The 19795-nt window shown below is 39.9% G+C and overlaps 1 protein-coding gene across 2 annotated transcripts in view; it reads left to right on the top strand.

The window, feature by feature from the left end:
• The first annotated feature begins 14044 nt into the window (after positions 1–14044).
• SSX2IP (SSX family member 2 interacting protein) overlaps positions 14045–19795 on the top strand; it is a 50754-nt gene continuing 45003 nt past the window's right edge. For both annotated transcript variants that reach the window (XM_074335061.1, XM_074335060.1), the window contains exon 1: positions 14045–14199. The gene's annotated coding sequence lies outside the window, so the exon portion shown is untranslated. The remainder of the gene's footprint in view (positions 14200–19795) is intronic.

Raw genomic sequence — 19795 nt, 5'->3', positions numbered from 1 at the left:
CCTCCATCCATAATCCCCTGAATGAAGCTTACTGGGTTATATGTCTGTCCCTTAACCAATTATTGTGGCCAGAGGGATGTGGTAATGTGCTTGGTCAATACTGGGTTTTATGCCCACCTCCAAATTTAGGGTCAGAATCAACTCCACTTCATAGCTTCAAGAAGAGCTGGGGAGAGGTGCTTTCCTAAGGAAACCAGGATGTTACCACTAGAAGAAGGAATAAATGAGATGCTGGGCAGGCAAAAGCATGAGATGTCTTCTTCTACCTTCCCCAATTGCTAAAGGTGGAATTTCAGGCACCAAGACTCTTGGATAAGGGAGATATTTTTGAAGTGCTTTTTTTTGGGTCCTCAGATAACACCATGTTCCCACCAACCTACTTCAAAAGCATTAAAGAGCCATCTGGTCTGGGTTTGACTATTCTACCCATATGCTTACAGTTCTAGCTTAAATCGCTTGGCTTCTAAAATCAGGTAGCAGCAATGAAATATGCTGAATTCTGAAAATGTTGGGATTATAAATAGTTCATCATATTTGATAAGTGCGAACAGCAGTTCTAAGAACTTGAGCACTCAAAACCTCCAGCAGCGTTCATAGATTTTCCTGTTTTATCGTGTTTGTTTGTTTTGTATAGTTGACAAAAAGAGGATATTTTATTATCAACAATTATTCTTATACTAAATGGATGATATAACAAATCTTTCTCTATAGATGAAAACTTCAAATGCTTATTTTTGTTTCTTAAGTTTATGTTTGAATATTTTAGCGTGTGTTTGTGTTTCTATTTCCTATACTAGGTTTTCAGAAAGTACGTTAAATTAAAACTTCATTTCTTATGAAAATAAAAAGTGAACGGTATTGCTCTGGTTAGATATGTGTCTCATGTGTTGCTGATTTGCAACATTTAAGTTAGATTCCATTTATCTTTTTCAGAGTTTTACTTTATAGGGTCTTTGCTTAATATTGTTTTATAAAAAATATTGTTTTATGAAAGTATTTTATGTATTGTTTTATTTTTTATATTTTATACTTTATGGATAATCAGAGGTATTGAAATTTACTTCACCATCTCCAGTTTTGTTATGGAATAAGTTATAATCTAAATATACTACAGTCACATCTTCTAGAATTTGCCATCCACTTTTCCAGGTGCCTGTTCCACCTTAGGAACTTTATTAGGGCCATCTGTTGTTTTGCTTTATCCTGCATCTCTTTTTCTTTGGTAAGAGCACCAGGCCCTTAACTGTTCCTCCTCTACGCCACCTGGTTCTGGTGGGACTGCCGATTGTGATAATGCTGCCTTTGGCAGAGGAGTCTAGTAGGTGAGCCAGGCTAGGCTATATGATCTGGGAATAAAGAGGTTGAGGAATGGAGAGGCCATGAGACTGGATGGACTATTCATGTAGATGTTGAAATCACCAAGAATGATGCCAGGAGAATGGAGGAGAGAAAGACAGTAAACCCAGTGTTGAAATGTTCTAGAAATGCATGGGAATGACCAGGAGGACAAGGGAAGATCCACGGCAAGGAGGTCTGCAGGGCCGTGCGGTCTGATGATATGAGCTCAAATCAGCTAATGGAGAGAACAAGCAAGGGACAATGGTTTGGAAGTGGAAGTGTGGAGCAAGAACACCCATGTCACCTTCAGGCCCAGTGGTGCGTGGTACGTGAGAGAAAGCTGGCCACCACTCAGAAGGACTGCAGGGAATTCAGTGTCCTCGGGACAAAGCCAAGTTTCCCTCAGAACTAGAAGGTGTAGGGGCTATTCAGAGAAGAGCATGGGTAGAGGACATTTTTCTGATGACAGAGCAGTATGGGATAAAGATTTCAGTGATGAAATTTGACCTGGGAAGCTTGTACATCTGAAGGTCACCGAAATAAGCACTTCAGACAAGATGGGGTGCCCTGGGGGCAGCTTACTAGAGGGGATAACTCATTCTAATAATTCTTGGAACTTAGGCAATTCTTAGGTGAGAACTGGAATTAAATTCATCAGAATCTGATTGATCCAAAAATGCTATATGTCCTTCTTCCTTAATAAGTCGAGTTGGTCCCCTTTCCAATCCCCACTGATTCTGTGTGACTTAGGTCCTCATTAGTTCTGCCCTGAATTATTACGACTGCCTCCTAACTGGTCTCTGTCACTGATCTCTGCTCTCTCCAATCCATTCTCAACACTTCTACCAGAGTGCTCTTTCTAAATCATTGGATCAGGCACCTTCTCTGCTGTAAATCCACTAGTGGCTGTCCTAATGCTTTAAGATAAAATGCAAACTCCTTTGCATGGGAAGGCCCCTCAAGGAGCTGACTCTTGTTCTATCCTGAAGCCTCATTGGCCCCAAATCCCCAACAGGCTGTTCCCTATCTCTGCAATGCGTGGCCCCACTTTTTCACTTGATTATCTTGAACTTGTTGTTTTAAGATATACTCGTAATTCAAATCTTTGTAAGAATATACAAGAAACTGGCAGTCCAGGTTATTCCATAAAAGGGAAACTGGGTGGCCTGGGAAGCTGTGGGAGACAGGGGTAGTAGGGAAACTTTTTACATCATGCACTTTTGTATATTTTGAACTTGATATTATGTGAATGTATTGCCTCATCTCTAAATGTAATGAAAATTAAAAAAAAAATTGAAGCATCAAATGGACAAAAAAAAGATACGTTTAAGTGTTTCCTCCTCTGTGTAGTCTTCCCTAACTTGACGCTTCCCTCCATTGAGCCATCACTGTGCCTTCCACATTTCTACTCTATATTGTAATTATCTGTAAACAAGTTAACAGTATTAACGACCTCATAGCCTGGAAGCTCCCTGAGGGAAGGGACTTTGTGTCATTCACCTCTGGATTTCCCTCTGGTACATATGGGTATTCCGTAAAGGATTGTTGAATTAATGAATGAATAGAACTTCTGCTCAGATGGAAAACAAAAGATATGTAAATAATCCCACTTATTTTACAGATGAAGAAAATGAGGCCCAGGGAGATGATTTATTAAGGATTAGTATTAGCTGAATAAAATGAGAATCCAACTCTCTAGAGTCCAAGTTAGGCACTAGAGTAAGTTATAAGACTTTCACTTGAAGATATATGTGATGTGGATTATACCTACTTATTTTGACCTGAGCCTCTGGATTTTCAGGAAAGTTCTTATTTCCAGTAAGCTGCCAGTTTAACCTCCAAACGACACTTTTTATATATCAGATCATGGGTCCAATACTTGGGTTTGGAAAACATATATCCTAAGTAACTCTTAGACCAGAATTATATTGACAGAGATATCACAGGAAAATCTTTTAGTGTGTTTCTTTATCATGAAAGCTGTGTTTTGTGTTACTGATTTCCTGAAACACGCACAAGTTTGGTAGTCATAGCCACACACCATGAAAGAATAGCATAGGAACAATTGCCTATGTTCACTCAGAGGTATATTCAGTTCTTATTTGTTAGCATTTGCTGAATATCCGGGGCATACAGAGCAGTGAACAAGGGCATATACTTTACACGGCAGCCATTTTTTATGTGTAAATGGTAGTGCTAATAATTACCTGGACCAGATTTTAAATACCCTGGGGAGGTCTGTGAGCTTCAAGATAGTGATCAACAAACTTTTGCTCACATACCTCCCTGAAAGAATTTTGAAAAACTTGTATCCCTCCACATCTTTATGTTTCCACCTGTAATTTTTCATCATAAGTTTGCAAAGGGTGTGATTTCCAGCTTATTGCAATTCATGATATTTAAAAAAAAGCTGTTAGGTTACATTTTAAAACTTAAACATACAAACAAAAACTCATAGACACACTACAGTATGGTGGCTACCAGAGGGAAAGGTGGGTCAGGGGAGGTAGACGAGGGTAAAGGGGGTCAAATATATGGTGACTGAAGGAGATTTGACTCTGGGTGGTGAACACACAATGCAATGTACAGGTGATGTGTTATAGAATTGTACACTTGAGACCTATATAATTTTATTAACCAATGTTACCCCAATAAATTTAATAAAAAATATATTCCAAAGACTCTGAACCCCATATAATGTTACCCAACATTCATTTTAAATGTAGATGAACTAGCTCTTCTTTAACAGTCGGAAAATTTACATTGTTCTTTTTTCTTGAATTCACATTTGCACTCCATTTCCTCTCAGAATGCTATCTTACTGCATATTTTCATGCTTGAAAAACGTTTATTAATCACTACATCATTCTTTACAACAGACATTATAGCTACATATTTATATAAATTTACTTTTCTATGACTCTAAGCTTCGAGGTGTTAAAAATGTCTTTGGATGGAATTATTAAAATTATTAGTAATACACAATTGATCAAACAGTGGCTATATTGCAAATTAATAACTGTATATTTAAACGTAAAAAGTAAGATTTTTATTGAAAATTCATCTGTTAATGAAATGGAAGGAACTTTTTCTTTCCCAGTGGATTTGCGGATGGATATTACTTATGGCGAGAATGAGGCTGAGTTCTGCCCCAATTCTATTCATGCATTTGACCTGCATTTGTTCCTATAGATGTAAACGCTGAGGCATTTTGTTCACAGAAATAAGTACATGGTAACGGGAGGAATTTGTTGTAGTAGTGTTACGCAGTTCCTTGAACTCCTTTCAATTATATGCCAAAACCCATGTCATAATCTATCATTTAAATGATTTTTAATGGTCTATCAGGTGAGTTTTTGTTCCCCAATCATCATAGTCATTACTTTTCTCAACACTAGCACAGACTTTTAACTGTCTATGTTTTGTGCACCTGGGGTCACAGTAAGATGTGGGATCTGTGAGAAGAATGACTTCCTTTTGTTACATGGAAAAATGGTAATTGTGAAAAGGGGTGGAAAACAGACCACAAGCAAATTCTCAGGCAGATACGTTTTTGGGAAAGTGTAGGAATGAAACTGAGGATGTGAAATTGATTCCCTTAAAACTATCCATGCTCAGTACCACTCAGAGAGTCTTTATATACATATGGGCGGAGGGTGGTTTTCCCAGTGTGAAGATTTCTCTTCATTAATCAGCATGCATTTGAACAAAGGCAATTGGAGAACAGAGATTAAGGCAGTCCTACACAGATTGGTGATGACATCGTAGTTAAGAGAAGAGTTCTGTAAACCCTAGCTCTGAAATTTACTAGCTGGGTAATCATGGACAAATTATTTAACCTCTGCCTTCTGGATTCCTAATCAGGAAATAAAGACAATAATGATACCTACCTTATAGTGTTGTTGTGAGGACTAAATTAATTAGTACGGAAAGCACTTAGAATGGTGATCGACAATTAGTAATCATTCAATAAATTATTAGCATGAATACTAAGAAATGATAATATATGACATAAAAATGAGGGCAATAACTCCTAAGTAAAAGTTTCATATATATTTTGCAATTACTGAAGCTAACTGGTTTAATTTAGAAATTAAATATACAGGCCTCCACAGCAAGTATGGGGCAGAGCCAAGATTCTTGCCCAGAGTTTGTACTCTTAATGATCTTGCTGTGCTGACTCTCAAAACACAAATGCAACAAAAAGAAATTAAACAGAAGGTATATGAGTTATAAAGTTATTCTTTCTAGATCAAAGTGTTGACTAATGTACGGCAAAATTTATCACATGCTTATTTCAGAGCGGCAAGAAAAGTATTTGATGTACTTTTTGCTCATTTTCTATGACCACAGGAAGTTCCATTATTTCCATTTAGGACACTTCTCCTCCCCCTACACATACACTTATGACTAAATATATCATCCAACTTTTGGTGCTCAGAGGTTCAGGGGTTTTGCCTTGCTACTGTTACAGGGGCTTTAGGCAGATCATGTTCAACAGCGTCATCTTTGTTAAGTGAAAATTAAAGTTTTTTTTCAATATTATTTGATTTCTCCAGTATTTCTAAATGTCCCTATCTCACCCCATTCTAAATTTGGGTTTTAGGTTTGATAACATATACCAGAAGTTGAAAAACACAACAAAGAGCTTGAAAACCATCCTTTGAATAACATTGACTTCAGGAACAGCTGCTAAGATAAAATAAATCCAAGAGAGCTCAGCAACCAGAACCCAATCGCTTTTCTTTTTAAAGGGGCAGGCAGATATGATTTTAAGTCCTAAATGGTTACTTTAAATCAATAGCACATTTTAATTGATATCAAAGTTTTCCAAATCTGAATTTTTCGTAGGTGTTTTACCTGGTATATAGAGGATTCTATTCCACTATATTTCAACTTGAACAATTATTTGATGACATCATTGATAGAGGTCTACAAAGCAGAAAATAAAATCCACCAGGAACTAAGCCTCCAGATTTGTTCTTTACTGAGAATGCAGAAAAAGAAACTTTGCTTATCAAAATATAAATAAAGAATCAAGTGAAATTTATAACTAAGATAAAATAGAATTGCCAGTTGAAGAATAAAAAGATTTGAACTGCTTTGTTGATTGCAACACTCCAGCCTTCTGTAGTGCGATTCATATTGCAGAAAACTCATTAAAATATTTGCATAAAAGTCTGGGTTTTAAATGATAGGTGAAACTCTTTTAAGGAAATCTAATGTATTAAAATATAATCTTATAGAATGGATAAATGATAAATAGATTATTTGTTTTACAAAGACGTCATTCATGCAAAAAAGATTTATCATAATTCTTTTAAACATGTAGTTTTATTAGTACATTTAGAATATGATTTGATTTCTAAATATATTATTTACATATGACTTTTGCTGGAAAATATCTATAACATAAAGCAAGTACTAGCAAGAAAGCATAGTACTGTGGTCTGAAAAATCTCAGAATAGCAAATCATTTTGTGAAAAGTTGTATTTATTAATATGTTTTAATTTTCTGGCCTAATTAAATTGGTAATATATATATAATTTAGAAAAAATGTTAATATCATGGATACATATTTATAATTCAAAACATAGATATAGTTCCACATTTTCCCTGCTTCTCATTTAATTATTCTAGTCTATCAGTGTGTCTTAAATCATTCCTATACTTCATTTTTCACTGACATTTTTGCTTACTTGGCTTTGTTTCCACTTGTGACACTTGAGTATATTTGTAACAATAAAACAAAATATCACACCCTCAGGTCACTTTATGAGAATTTTTTTTTTTTTTGGTATACTATCAGATAGGATAATTTGCACTGCAAGTAACCAACAACTTACCTAGTAGTGACTTAGACCACAAAGGATTTATTGTTTACTAAACATAATGCCCAGAGGAAGGAATCCCCAGGTTGGTTTGGGAGCTCAGTGACGTCAACAGGAACTCAGGAGGCTGAGGCAGTATTTCCACCCAGGCACTGACTCCCACGTGTATGGTACACTCTACTTCTTCTCTATAATACTGAGACTCATTATTCTATCTTCTTGGGAGACTCAGAGTTTCTGTGGCGATCAGGGACTTTGTATCCCTCAATGCTTGGCATATGGTAATCATTCAATAAATATTCATTAAACCCTTGAGGAAAATTTCAAATAAGGGGGAGAGACTAAGACTATGTGAAATAAAAGGGTGCTTTGGTGCAGAATTAAATTAGAACTACTCAAGTTGATGCTGATCTTTGTGTTCTGTGGTTTTTAAATAGATTTCGGTATAACTAAGAAAACATTTTGGGTCATCTATAGTCCCTCCACTTCCTTGGAGGGTCTTTTGTTGGTTGATCAATGCTCTGAGTTTAAATTTGCAAGTGTGGAAGAGTAGACTGAGCTAAACTGTTCTGTAGGAGAAAAATTTAGAGGCCACTAGTCAGCAAAGTTAGCTTTGTCCTGTGTGTGCGCACGTGCACTAGAAGGGAAGGTGGAGTTGAGCTACTGAAGGAGAGACCTAAGAGGAGACAATGTACATATGATTGGTGAGTTTTTAAAAAGTGAAATATTATACGCTGTGTGATGGGATTCTGTAAGTTTTCAGTAAAAATATAAAAACCATTATACTAACTATGATTGGATACTGAAGAATGTGAGTTTGTGTCAAGAACTTGAGTTAACATGGTTGACGTGTTATTTCAGAATTCAGGACAATTGTCCTGAATGCTCACAATGATTGTCTAAGATGTGTGCATGTGCACATAGCATATGTGTTCACTGCATTGGAAATACAGGATTTGAGAACTCTGGTTGACACCTGACCATTTTTCTATGATAGCGCCTTATAAACTATTTAAGTGATATATACATAATCCAGTTTTACATGGCATGTTTTAAAATTAATAAATCAATTTGGGAGACAAATGGAGAGTTGAAAACCAAAGTATCAGAGCTTGATAAAATTCATCAGGTGTTCTTACTCAAAAAGAACTCTTTCAAAAGAAATCGTAAGGCAAAATACTCAGCAGACCGGACAAAAATCTGAAGCACTAGGAATGGAATACCCAGATGAGGATCGGGCATTTGTCTGCTATTCTCTGTGTTTATGTCTGCAGGGGTGAGATAGAGCAGGGTGGGTAAAGAGCAAGGATGGTTTTCCTTTCTGGGAATTTTCACCTGGGTGGAGGTGGGAGGAAAAGGGAACAGAAGTGGTCTGTTTTTCCTGCAAACTCAGCCAGCACTTTGTAAGGTGGCACAGGACTGTCATTTCAAGTGGGACTACTACTGGCCCAAATCCAAAGGGACTGGCCAGAAGTGAATCATCTTTGGAAATGCAGCATGATGCAGAGATTCACTCAAATAGACAGAGGAGCCAAGCGCAGCTGAGTGTAAGGCCACCTTTAGAAATCGGGAAGCAGAGCTGGTGATCTGGTATTGCTAGGCTTACAAAGTGAAGATTGTCTCAAGACCCTACTCCAGTTCTTTCTTTTCCGTGGGACTTCAGCCCACATGTGGGACTCTGAGATCTTATAGTCCTTGGATGTTGTCCTATACTATTTTCTAGTTAATTACTAAAAGCTTTAAATTGATCTTATAAATGAGGTCATGGATATGAAAATTCCTGGTACAGTACCCATCCTGCCACCCTTGGAAAGATTGTCCTGGTCAGCACACAGAATTAATGGAAGCGGGGCCAGTAAGGAGAGATGACTCAGCCCATCTTCTCATCTGTCATAGCACGCAGGCCCTAACAAGAAATGTTCTCCACTAGATCCAGAAATTGTTGCTACTATTGAAATAATCCAGATGCTATGAATTACAGAAAGCTGTAATTCATAAAAGCTCATTAGGACCCAGATTTGAATATATATGTTAGTAGAAGTTGTGTGGCCTGAATGTTTGCTGGGGTATTTGAAACATTAGTTTCTGAACAACTCATATGAGGAAATAAGTGTAGATTATTAACTGAATACATATTAAAGTATGAGCCTATTTATTTTGGCAAAATTAAAATATTTTAAAATTACAATCATACACACCTGTAAAAATTAATATGTTAATCAAATGTAAAGTGAATGTTCCTTTCCTCCTATCCATCTCCTACCCATTCTCAGTAGTAACAGTTTGGTTAACAACCCTCCAGTGCAGGCATGGAGGGGCTGGGGCTACAAAGGCAAACGCCACCAACAAAGTCCCTGCCTTCATGAGGCTTACATTCTAGTGGGAAGAGACAGACCATAAGCAAGCAAACAAATAGATATCTAAAGGCAAGTCTGGGACGTTTGCTCTATATATGGAAGTGGGATCCAAATGATGAAAAAGAATCAGTCTTGAACCCTATGGGAAGAGCCTTCCAGGCTGACTGAATGGCAGATGCCAAGGTCCACGGGGAAAAAAAGGGGGCTGCTATGGCTGGCACTTTGCGTGTCAAACTGCGAGTTCCAGGATGGAGATAGGAGCCAGATCATGTGTGCACATCTTTGTAGGAAGTTCAATTTCATGTTAAATACAATGAGAGGCCATTAAAGGTTCTTAATTGCAGGGGGGTGGGGAAGAGGATCTGATTTTCATTTTTGAAAGACTCTGACATAGTGGTGGCAAGAGTGGAAGTCTGCGGACAGATTGGAAGAGATTCATTCACACATACACACAAATACACACACACACACACATAATTACTCTTTGAAATTATGTTCAGAGTCAGTTTACTGTCTGTCTTAGAAAATCAAATATCTTGTTTTTTGACCTTTCCCTATCCACCCAAATGTAGTAACTTAGTTGGAAAACACACGTTTGATACTTTAACACGGCTCCAGAATGTGTTCATCAGATTTGATGCTGCTTTTGGATTGTCTCAAAAATCAGATTCCTTCTGAAAGGAAGAATTCTTTTCAACAAAGTCAGTAACTACTGAGGTGATAACTTTTGAGTAGCATCATTAAAATATGTATTGAGCCTGCCAAGGTGATTGCTTTGAAATGAAAAACACTTACTTGAAGTTATGTTCACTTATTCACCAAATAATTATTGAGCACCAACCGTTAAGTACCAGGCACCATTTTAGGCACTGGGATATATCAGTGAATAAGCAAATAAAATCTCTCTCTCTGCTGCATTTACGTTCTAGTAAATGGAGATGGACTAAACAAACAAACAAACAAACAAAAAATCAGTAAACTCTGTATTATGGTTGAAGATTATATAAAAGCAAGGTAAGAGATTTGGAAAGCTGGATGGGGGTTGCAATTTTTAAAACTATTGTTAGGTTGGGCTTCACAAAGAAGGTGATTTGGGGTAAACTAGAAAGCAGATTGGTAAGTAATATAGATGTTAAGAGGAAGAACGTTAAAACAGAGGGAATAGCCAGTGCAAAGTTCCTGAGGCAGGAAAATGCCTGGCAAGGTTGAGGAACAGTGAGGTGATTAATGGTTAGGTGAGTAGAGGAGAGAGTTGTAGAACATGAGGTCAGAGAGGTGAGGAGATGGAAGGAAACTTCTAGCCATGGAAAAAGAATTTTGGCTTTAACAATGAGAGAGGCAAGCCAGAGCAGAGAAGTGACATGATATGAATTATATTTTAAAAGAATTACTGGGCCCACTGTAATATAAATAGACTATAAAGGAACAAGGGTGGAAGTTTTGATGTGTTTTAGAAAACAACAACACTTGATAGTCACATTCCCTTAATTGTGCTAAAAGAGGGGAAAGAAGCCACAGTATAGCATTAAAAAAGAATTCCAGATTGTATCCTTTCCCCTTTATCTTTCCATACCATAGCGAAGGACCATCAAGCCCAATTCCTTTAGCCCTGTGCTAAATGTTTCCTTAGACTATTTTCAGGCTGCAGCCAAATTCTTTATCTTGTCCTATATATCAGTCAGGATCTTCTTGGCTGCAAGTAACTGATTACCTGATCATAGTGTCTCAAGCAATAGGCTATTTACTAGCTCACATGGGAACAGTCCAGATATACAGAGCCAAGAAAGGTTAATTTAGCCATTCAGGGACGTCTGGGTTCTGGGTTGTCTTTCCTGGTTTGTTTATTTATATATTAATTAATTAATTAATTAATTATTGCTTTTCTCTCATTGTTTCCACCACAGCTCCAAACGTTTCATGCTCACTGGAGGATGGCCAAGGTAGGAAGTAAGGAAAAGACTTCTTATGGGCTCTCAGGGATAAAACTCTTTCCCTGAAATCCCCCCAACCACCCACTTCCCACTGTGTTCACAGAATTATGTCACCTGCTCAGCTCCTTAACCAGTCATTGACAAAGGAAACAACCACCTACCAAGACGGGTGTAGACCAGTGGTTCTCAAAGTGTAATCTGAGGAGACGTGGAGGGGGATCCCCAAGACCATCTCAGGGAGTCTGCAAAGTCAAAACTATTTTTATTACAATACTAAAATGTTTTTTCCTCCCATTCTCTTAGGAGAGTACAGCGGAGTTTTCCAAAGGCTGAGACGGTGCAACGGACTGAATGCACCAGATAGGAAAATCCAATTGCCTTCCATTAAGCCAGACATTAATTTGCACATTTTAAAAGTAATACCACGCTTTACTTTTTTTTGGAAAACATTGTTAGTTTCCATTAAAATGTGCTATTTAAGATGTAATTTTTACTATTCTTATTTATTATTATTCTTCAAATATTTTTAAATTTCTGTTTTAATTTCTGGTATCATGAACATCAATAGATAATATGAGGATATTTGTTTACGAGGAGAAACAAAAGCTCTTTGGGGCCCTCAATAATTTTTAGGAATGAAAACTGGGTCCTACGGGGTCAAAAGACTAAAATCTGCTGATTTATTCAGACAGCTCTGATTCATCCTTGGAGCTGGGGGCGGGGCCGAAATTTCCTGAGCTCACCTCAGCCTGAACCAAACCGTCTTAAAATCCTACTCTGTAAGTAGTTAGGTCACAACACGGTATTCTAGATCCTGCTTATTAAATTGAGCTCAACTCCTTTAGCTAATCAGAGAGTGAGCTCTTGCTTTTAAACTGGAAGTGAAATGGTCAAAATGAAGCTTTAGGTGTTATTTCAAAGAAAAACTGGCACATTAAGTTTCTTCTTAAGATGGTAAGAGGTGTGGGATTTTAGGGGGTGGACAATTGAAATTTCAAAACTCCTCTAGGGAGCAGGGGTTTCATGCTCACTGGATGGTGGCCAAGGTAGGAAGTAAGGAAAAGACTTACTCCCACTCCATCATTAGTCTGTTAGAAAGTAATGTAATCATTGGTAATAATTGCCTTCTTTCCTCCCCACCAGCCCTGCACTAATAGCCTCTTTACAATGGTGGGCCCCAACGGGTTATTTGGCTGTCATTCATTTAATCTCAACAGCATCCATTCCGTCCTCCTGATCCTTTAGGCCAAAGGCAAACTGGAGAATTTCGTTGGACTCTGAAGTTGTCGCCATGGCTTGCTCATTTTCTCGCCTCGATCTTTCATCCAGGATTGGGGATGTGTGCGTGTAAATTGGGAAGAAGACACTAGTCCCTCCCTTGTTATTCATTGTTAATATTTCTTATTTTGTCTCATATTATTGTGGTATTTTGGTTTCAACGTGCTCTCAGGAGCCTCCTTAAAACACCAAACCTGTTTTCTCTTGAGTAAATCCCTTGGCTTTACACACCAAAAAAATAAGTTAAATAAATCATCGAAGTATATCTTTGTGTTTGTAACAACTCATATGCTTGCGATTTCACCATCTGATCTCTTTCCTTTCTCCGGTCTCTTCTCTTACCCGGAGAATTTTAGGCTGACAAGGAACCCGGGAGGAGCTGGCCTGACCCCGGCTGCGGTGCAGCAGGCGTACATTTTCTTTTCACATATTTTGCTGGGCGGGTGTGGGATATTTTTGCATAAATTTCTCGTTCATTAGTGCCATTTCTTAGTCTTCCGCCTAGGTCGTTTTCTCTGCCCTAATTTTACGTGTAACTTTCTCCCGGTTGGGTCGTTTCATCCACGATTCCCGACGCTTGAACATCCCTTTCCCCGGGCCTGACCTAATTCTGGGGGCCGGCTGTTTGGTTTACTTCTCCACTTTTGCAAGCGCACGTGGCTCTTCAGGGAGCTTCACTTTTGCTCCTACGGTGGGTGCTGGGGTTCACTGGAGCTCGGAACACGTGCTTTAAGGCAGCCAGGATTCCCTTCCCCCAGGGAGTCCGAGGCCCCGAGCTCTGCAGGCGTGAGGAGGGGCAGGGAGCAGAGCCCGGCCGGGTGAATCACAGGGCGTAACAGGTGCCGCAGCCGCAGCTGCGCCCGCATCTTGCTGGGCTCCAGGGATAAGGTTTTCTTTTTCTCTGAGGTTTTTTTTTTTTTTTTTGGAGGTGGGGAGGAGGCTCCCGAGGCCCCCACCGAACCAATGCAGGCCGCGGTTGTTCATCGCCTAGCAACTGGCGGAGCCAATGGGAGGCGGCCGGGCCTGCGGCGCGGGGGCGGGGTGGGAACCTTGCGAACCTGTAGAGGCGGGGAGGAGGCCTCGCGGGGCGGAGCGGAGCCCGGCTGGGGGCGGAGAAGGCGGGAGCCGGAGGCGGAGGCGGGGCCGCCGGCCCGGGGTGCTTCGTGAAGCCGAGCTTGTGCCGGCCCTCCGGGCTGAGCGAACCGGTCTTGGACTCTTAGTGGTGCCTGCCCGCTTCTCCCGGGAACCGTGACGGGTGAGAGCCTGACCCCGCGGCAGGGATTATGACGCGTCCGCCTCACGGGCGACGGCGCCGGCGGGTGGTAGACGCCGGGGAAGGGCGGGAAGGCAGGCGCGGAGGTGAGCGCCGGCACCTAGCTCGGCGCGGCCGTTGGGGCCGTTGGTGGAGGCGGACAAGCGTTTACCCCTCTCGCCCCGGCGGTGCCGGGAGGAGGCGGTGGGAGGTAGGTGCCAGTTCGGGGACCACTCCTGCGGGTGATCGCAGTGCTGTGCCCTCGGGAGGGCTCCGGCCTTTGGAGCCCCAAACCCTCTGCAGGATGGAGAGAGGGTGGCGCCTGGCGTGGGGTGACGAGCGAGGCGGGGACGTGGGGGTGGCGGGGATGGCCAATTTGGGGCTGCGGTGTCTCAGCAGAGGCTGCGGGGCGTGCGGGCTTCGGGATTTGTTAGCTCGAGCCGCAAGAGGCAGTCGTTAGAATGAGTTACTGGGTGGCCCGTGGCCGCTGCAGTGGAAGAGAATCCCAATGATAGTTAAATGTCTAGGGGAAGAACTTACATCATCTAAGAGGCAGGCATGTGTGAGAATATTTTGGTGTAGAATTTTATAGTAACGTACAGAAAGCTAAATTATGAGCTCCCTGTCCTCTTTTGAGCCTATGCTGGTCGCCCAGTTATGCAAGTCACTTGGGCCCAGGAAATGGAATCTGCTAAATAATTCGTTCTCAGCATGTGTAATATGGGAATCTTTAGATTATTGCCCCACTTAAGGGTCCGTAGTTATGATTGCCAAATTATCATTACTTGCAAGGCGGATGCTGTTGTTGTTGGATCTGAGCGAATTGAGATTTCCCTTTTCTGGACCCCATAATGGGGTGAGGATTAGAAGAGGCACTCCTCCGAGCGTGGTTCACAAGTGTAAGAGGGGACTTCCTGGAATTTGACATAGCTGGGCTCCCCTGACAGTTCAGATTGGAGTCTAGGCCTAGAGATGGCCGTGATGATGGGTGCCTTGGAACCCTTCACGACTCAGGAGGGATTGGTTTACTCTTTAAGTAGAAGAAAATTCTGGCAGCCTTGATCCTGACCTGGAAAGCTAGGTATGATGTAACACATTTAGGAGACTGAACAGAAATTGAAAAGAATTAGAGATCCGAAGAGAGAAAAAAATGCCTTTAGAGTTAAAGTTTAGGTCAAACTATCTTGAAATTTAGAAGTTGAGCTTGGATTCTGTCAGCAAAACTTAAACTGCAGGCCTAGGAAGCTTAGGTTATTCATTCAAATTAAATAAGTAAAAGCTAATAACTAATTTGACACTGTTCTGCCTGCTGTCAGTGAAAATTTCTCAAAATGGTTCTTTGAAAACGGGATGAAGGAACTGATAGTTAAAATGAAGGCTCTTTTAGTGACTCGCTGGGTCCTTGCAGCCAAGTAATTTTATACCCTTCCTTTCCTTCTCTTTCCCCTTGTGTACAATGAAGATAATAAAGCCCTAGGATTAAGTATCATGAGTGAAGCAGCTTGAAGATAACTGCAAGGACTTAGTTATTCTAAGATGAAATGTGAAGATCTCCTCATAACACATTGCGCCTTGTGACAAGACTTAATATGCCAAAGCATAATATGTTCCAAACCTGCTGAGGTGTTATATGAAAAAACTAAAACGTTATCTGTTCAGATGATTTGCCAGAGGCCTCAAGGCCAACACAAGATTAGGCCCATCCAAAAATCTGACACAGCTGCTCTTTGACAAAGCTGGCTATGACACAGGTTTTATAAAAGACGTTTGAATGTCTTCTATGTAATATGCGTCTAGAGATAAAAAGATACTGGCCCAGAATTGTGTGATTTTAATACATTTCACATGCTTACATTGGAGCAATTCCAAAGCTTTTTAAGTGATGTTTTTCCATATCATTTACCAGTAGTTGTGAATATGACTTATTGGTTTGACCAGATCATGGAGAGGTTTTGGTGCTGTGTGGGTCTGTTTTGCGTCTGTTGATGGTGATCATGATTAGCTGGTGATGAAGATACAAGTTATCTTGAATTCACAAATTTATAGGGTGAGATAGAATAGAAAATAGAATAGAAAAGTACACCATTGTTGATAATGGAAGACTACCAAAAATCTTTACTTTTGATAGTGGGTCAATACTATATAGTACCAGCAGAATTATGTTTTATTTTTTTGTGTGTTTTTTTGGGGGGGAGGGGAACAGGACTTTATTGGGGAACAGTGTGTACTTCCAGGACTTTTTCCAAGTCAAGTTGTTGTCTTTTCAATCTTAGTTGTGGAGGGCACAGCTCAGCTCCAGGTCCAGTTGCCGTTGTTAGTTGCAGGGGGCGCAGTCCACCATCCCTTGGGGGAGTTGAACCCGCAACCTTGTGGTTGAGAGGACACGCTCCAACCAACTGAGCCATCTGGCACTGGCCCATGTGGGAATCGAACCGGCAGCCTTCCACATTAGGAGCATGGAGCTCCAACTGCCTGAGTCACCGGGCCAGCCCCTGAATTAAGTTTTAATAATTTATTCTTTCAAGAAATATTTATTAAATACTTACTAAGCCTCTATTGGCCAGATCTGAAGACAAAAACGATGAGTGTTGCTTTGTGGAGTTTATTTTAGGAAATTTATAGTATAATAAGGGAAAGAGTGAAAATAGAAAATAAAAATCGCAAATATGAGAAGTCTTTAGAAAAGAGAATTTCAGCTGTGTCCTGACGGAGCATGGGGTGGGAGAAGACGGCAGCAGCGTCCACCTGGTGAACACATATTGATATGTTCCATGTACTGTTTTAGGGGGTGCAAGTGGTTTGATAGTTAAAACAGGTGGAGTGGGTTAGTGATAAGATTGGAGAATATGGCTATGACCTTTGATCAGTAGGTGATAGGGAATCTTTAAAAGGTTTTATTCAGGGGAATTCTATTTTATTTGATTTTTACTTTAGAAGGGTATTTCCCCCCCAAATCAGTAATTTGAGTGCTCCAAAAGTATTCTAAACAAAGTAATATTTGAGAGACAGCAGTCCTACACAGCAATTAGAAACTTTGAAAGTATTTTATTGAAACCCTAGAAACTTTAGAAAAGTAAAAATGATTACTCGTATAATTTTTATTCAGTATCTTTTTTGTTTTTCTATTTTTTTTGAGGTGTAATTGGCATAACATTAGTTTCAGGTGTATAACATGATTCAGTATTTGTATATATTGTGAAATGCTCTCAGCAAGTCTAGGATCTTCTTTTAAGTTTGGGGGAATAAAGATGCAAAGATAAATAAGATACAGCCCCATTTTCAAGCAACTTGCAATTTAGTAGGAGAGATAACACAATTATAATGCAGTGCAGAATCTGAGTGTCATAAGAGGCATAAAAATGTCAGGACCTAGCAGTGCAGAATTTTGAGATGAGAGAAGACAGAAATTCAAGTTAAAAATAGTTCTTAAATAGAAATTAAACTGGGTGCCGTTAAAGTCAGTGCAATCTTAACTATACAATTACAATTCTCATCTATTAACCCCTTTATACATTGCCCTCTTACCCTTTTGAGTGAAATGTTTGGTTTGCCCACCATACTGCTAGCTGTGGGACCTTGAAGAAGTTATTACTTGGCCCTTATTTTCTCTGTGTCTTAGTTGTCTCATTTGTACGTTAGGGATAATAATACCTACTTCGTAGGCTTGTGATGATTAGATAAGAAAATATGTTAATATCCAGAACAATGCCTGGAAAAGTAGCTTACATTTATTGAGCACTTAATATTTCTATTTGATATAAAACGCTGTAATTGAGTAAGAACTAACTTGAGAGGATTTCTTTTTGTCACTAGTGGATCTATCCATGAGGATGCGATAAAACCTGTACATTCATAGAAACCAAATACATTCTGTTAAGCTTTGTTTTTTATTTCCTTTTCTTATTTGCTGATCACTTTTCTGAAAGCCAGTTTCCATTTTTACCCCCCAGCTTTGTCATAAAGTCACTCATCACCAAATCCAACATAATTTTCCGTTTAGGTCTTGCACTTTCTGTGGCATTTGCTGCTGTTCACCGCTCCCTCTTTAAAACTTTTTTCCCTTGGGTTTTTTAAAGCCCGTTCCCCTCCACACACCCCATTTTTATCTCTCACATCTAGGTCACCTTCACTCACCTGTTACATGTTGATGTCCTTTAAAGGGGTTTTTTCTGCTTCCCCTTTTTTCTGTATGGTTGCAACTACCACACATATGCCGATGACTCCTAAATCTGCCTTGATGTCTTTTGATCTCCAGGCCCTAGTTTATCCCTGTTTGAATGTCTCCTGACAGCTTCTCTGAACCCAGTGAGTTCAACACTGAGCTCATTATCTCCACACACTGAACCAAACCCAGTTTTATTAACCTCCCTCCTCTGTTCTCTTTAAGTGACACTGTTGTCTGTCTCGTACCAAAGTCAGATTTTTACAGGAGAGAATGAGTGCCTCCCTTTTGTACACTTGTCACCGTTTTTGTTAGTTCCGCTTCTGAAGTATTTCTTGCCCACCCTTCACTACCCTCCTTGTTACTGGCTAAGGTCGGCCAGCCAGCCCCTGGCCACTTACTGCCCAGTTTGCTACAATACTTTTGTGCGAGAGCTGCAGAAAATGGAACCCATTTTAGAAATATTATGATAGGAGGAGACTGCTAGAAGAATATTGTTAAAGAATTTTAATATTTGTATGATTTTAAAATCATATACAGAGTTTAGTGAGTGGCCAGTAGAGAGTATAATCCAAGATGGGTATCAGCCATTGCATATACCTTTCACCTGAGAGTTAGTGGTCTAGGTTACAAAGGTCCAGTCTTGAGTCAGTCTGTTGCCAGTTGATTGTAATCTGGTTGTCTGTCCTTTCCTATGTAAAAGCACCTTCAACATTTCTCTTTCTGGATACAAGTTTAGAAATACCCTGCGTAGAACCTAGCATGTAAAAGCAAGAAGACATCTTAGAAATCATAGGGAAATATAAACCATTATTAGCTGTGTTATTTTATAATGAGAAGATGGGCTCAGAGACTTTATATCATTTGGTCTGGATACTTGTTGAGTGCCAAGGGGAGCCCAGGGTCTGTGAGGCTTTGGAGTCATAGATAGCTAGTTTTTGTTCTTACCTTCCAGATGAAATAGCTGGGGTGTTATTCCTGTCTTGCCGGTTTGTAACTGGATAAATTAACTAATGTCTCTGAGCCTCACATTCTTCCATCAGTAAAACAATGTTATATCTAATCGTCCTAGGGCCATCGTAAGGATAAATGACATAGCTGATGAGCCGCCTCTGGCACGCAATAGAGGCTCAGAGAGGTAGTTCTTCTCTCTCACCAGTTTCACGTCATTAGTTGGTACAGGAGTTCTTCACTTCCCCTCCATAGATCCTTTGCACATTTGTGGATGGCTTCATGGATCCTCTAAAACTGTAGCCCAAATTGCCTGTTTTTATACTTTTAAGGGGGGAGAGTCATTGGCTCTGGATTCTCTGACCCCAAACACTTTAACCCCTGAGTTGGCAGTAGTCAGCCCTAGGACCCAGGGCTCTTGGTGTCTGTTAGCCAGACTGGGTAGAATTTAGAATTGTTTGAAATATTTGAGGAACAGTATATATATATTTTTAAAAATTTAAAGGGCTTTAGGTGCCAAGAATCAGATTAGTTATATTCCTTGGCTCATGACACATTCTCATAATTGGAACATTTATTTAGTTTTAATAATATAATAGGCACTACCTAACAGAAAGCTATGACCTTGACAATAACCTCTATATAACCATATGGACCCCTGCATACCTTTTTTCTAATTCCTTCACCTCAAGCA

Source organism: Rhinolophus sinicus, linkage group LG06 (genome assembly GCF_036562045.2).
Source record: "Rhinolophus sinicus isolate RSC01 linkage group LG06, ASM3656204v1, whole genome shotgun sequence".
Taxonomy (NCBI): domain Eukaryota; kingdom Metazoa; phylum Chordata; class Mammalia; order Chiroptera; family Rhinolophidae; genus Rhinolophus; species Rhinolophus sinicus.
This window is presented reverse-complemented; position numbering and strand designations above follow the sequence as displayed.